Below are 3,319 nucleotides of genomic sequence, written 5' to 3'. Positions count from 1 at the left end.
AAAAAAAAAAAAAAAAAGAAAGCTTTAACCAGAGATCTAAAGCAAAAGTGAATCACATACAAAGATACAAGTCAGTAACTGAACTCCAGAAAGCTCCAATAAGCTGTCTCTTTGCTTTTTGTGACCCTCCTGGAAGGACRGGCAGGATAAGGTTCTGCTTCATCATCAGTTCTTGCAGTGCCATAACATTTATTAACCTAAAGGGTTCCTCCCCCCATTTGCTTTGTGTGTGGTTCCAATCTGTTTAAGAGGACATTGGCACCTGTCCTCTGAAAGGTAAAGCGGTTCAGTACTGCCTACTTGCTGTCTGGCAGCACAGCAAGTACTTTGAGACACGATGTAGCAAGCAGACCAAACAGGATTTGTCATGATTAAGTCAAGAAGACACAGAAAGAAGAGGTGACACCATGTCAAGGTGGAAGAGTGCTCTTCAAAAGGCATGAGTGAGCAACCAGGACCACCTCCCCAATCCTCTTATACCCATCAAGCCAATGAACTTCCACGAGGCAGCAACCACTTGCTTCAAGAGTTACTTTCTCAACAGGTGGGAAGGGGGATCCTTCCCCTAAAAAGAAAAAATCCAAAAACCAGACCTCCACCAGTGAGCCCATAGGTTTTGCAACATAATGTTGAACCACAAACAGGCCATGTTCTGCTAGTGTCGCATCATCATCTTTTCTCTAGAGTTATTTTCAGTGTTCTTGCATACAAATCTGTAGGCAGTTTAATAATGAACTCTTAAAAAAAAATAAAATGAATTTATAATACTGGGTGTCCCTTTATCTCTATTTCACCTATCAGCATGGGGTAATTCCAATTTGTATTGATCATTATCCCTATGGTTTGGGAAAACACCTGGTGATTTATAGGCAGCAACAAGAGAGCCAGCTTTCAAAGTTTCTTAATCTACAGAATCTGGTCTAGTATCATAGAGGGAAACAGAGTGCAAAGAGCCAAAAATRTGGTTCCAAACAAATGGATCGTCAGCATGACCTCTGGTGAATCATTTCCATTCTCAAACAGTACCTGTTTGGTTAATTACATTTTCCAAGAAGGCATCAACTTGAGTAGAAAACTTCAAGGAATGGAAAAAAATCTATTTCTCCTCTCCACAGTTTTTGGGTCCTCATTATTAATTTGCACCTCACTTCTCATTTGCATAGGGCACTGACAAGGAGCAACAGCTGCAAGAAATGCCTTTCAACCACTGGAGTATGGATTTCTCATCCTTATGACGAGAATAGGAATTCTCATCCTTAGTACTTCCTCCAAGTGCTTGTCCATGAWGTCAAGTCACCTCTCAATTGTTCTGATGAACCAAAGGCTGTCAGAGGATGAAACTACCAGACTTTTCAAACATGATGTTTGGAAAGGGCACATTCTAGACTGCACATGTTAACGTCTTTTTTTTCTTTTCCATTTGCCTTAGAGGGCTGAAGACATAAGAAACAAATGGAGCTTTCTGGGAGYCCACCTGCTATTTAACAGCAAATCCTCTCTCAAGAAACATTGATCAGTATAGAGAATTTGATACAAGTTCATCTCAATGAGGATTTCCTCCAGAAAGGATAAAACTTACTCCAAATAGTAAGGGACAAAAAGGGKGCCTCTTTCTGCTTGCTCCAGAGATATCACAAAGGATTTTGTTTTTTTCCTCCCTCAAACTTTCTTTAAAACAACTGTAGTGACTAATCACCAGCATGCTGCATAATGCTGAGAAAACACTGGGAACAATACCTTATTAAATTTATCCCCCCCCYTTTTYYTTTTTTTTTTTTTTTTWAACTAATGGCTCAAGAACTTTGCCCAGAGCTTCAGTCAAAACAAGTGAGAGAGCGCAGGAGTGAGAGATCAAGGAGGACAAGAGGCCTTCCATCTTTGGTCCTCAGTACGCTAAGGCAGTGCTCTGCCCTCTTCCTTTCTCTCACTCACCTATTTGGATTATCAACATTTTGCAGCAGGAACAGGTTCTAATGACACATCTCTACAGCACCAACCACTGCAGAGCCCCATGGACCAACAGGCTATTTTCATGCCACAGGTGAGCAACATATGCAGGGAACAGAGCCCAGGATCAGCACTTACCAAACAACACAACAGCAAACACAGCAAGGAACAACTTGTGTCTGTAGAAACTCCTCTATACCTTTTTTTTCTTTTCTAAACATGCCAAACAAACCCATCAATGATTCTTATTAGCAGTGACTCATATCAGCTACAACACTAGTTTGTGTCTATCTCAGGAGAACTGAAGAAACCTGGACRGTTTGTCAGGTGGTACAGAAGTATGATACTTGCATTTTGTTACCAGATATATAGCATCGCTTTCTCAACACGACGCATCAGCGCTTCCCCATCTACTTGGAAATATGAGTTGTATTTCTCAAGAATATCAGAAGATGCATTAGCTTCCACCACCTTTCATTCATCACCGTCCTATGAAATGGTGYTTAACATCCCACATGAATACCAAGCAATGCACTTTGAGGGAAAACAGAAAGCTGCTTGTGCTTCAAAGCAGATAAATGTAATTTTTAGGAGCCCTCTACAACTAGGTCATGTGTAACATTACAAGGAAAATCTAACAAATGGCAGCTTCCCAGAGACTTCTTGATGTGCCCCACATTTGGCAACCTAACACACCAGTAGAGTAGGACACTGGCAGAACAGTATATTACTGACTGGAGCAACTATTAATTGGCTCATTTCAAGGACCCTTCAAATTGCAGTTGCCTTTAGGGGAAAAATGCACCTGCTAGTTGAACTACTTCTTCCCTCTTCACCTTGACCAAAGTATTTTTAGCTGTATGGACAGACCTGCCAATACATTCACCTTCAATTCTTCGCAAGGAAATTTCTGACAACACACAGYAACGAATGAACCTTACCTATCCAGGGTCAAGAAAAACAGGAGAGAAATGATGGGCAAAGGCATCCCCCAAAAGACTTAAATATTTTTGCTTCATTTCAGCTTCCCTTTGCTCCATACCCTCCTCCATTCTCACAAAGAACTTAGTAGTAAGTTTGTCCCTGCTTTCAGTAAGCTCAGGATTTGGCTGATATTTTGCCTAATGAGATCAGCCAGCACAGTTAAAGGAAAGTAGCTTGATAAAGCTACCCATATGCCTTTACAGAAGAGAACACCACTAATTTACACCAAATCTCCTAGATCTACTCACACATTTGACAGAGAACAGCCCAATACTGCCATTGCAGAAGGCAGTAAAACTTATTACTCAAATGAAATAGTCCCTCTTGTCTGTTAACCTCAGCAGGTGACACATAACCTTCCGGCAAACCTGCGAATAGAAGCACTTTT

General features: G+C 41.0%; 1 protein-coding gene across 2 annotated transcripts in view; it reads right to left on the bottom strand.

Annotated features, from left to right (window-relative positions):
• Positions 1–3,319, bottom strand: part of LOC146597493 (S-adenosyl-L-methionine-dependent tRNA 4-demethylwyosine synthase TYW1-like) — a 114,416-nt gene that overhangs the window by 53,119 nt on the left and 57,978 nt on the right. The window lies entirely within an intron of this gene.

The sequence above is a fragment of the Rhea americana genome, unplaced genomic scaffold, assembly GCF_003343005.1.
Source record: "Rhea americana isolate MKP2758 unplaced genomic scaffold, rheAme1 scaffold_182, whole genome shotgun sequence".
Classification (NCBI taxonomy): domain Eukaryota; kingdom Metazoa; phylum Chordata; class Aves; order Rheiformes; family Rheidae; genus Rhea; species Rhea americana.
This window is presented reverse-complemented; position numbering and strand designations above follow the sequence as displayed.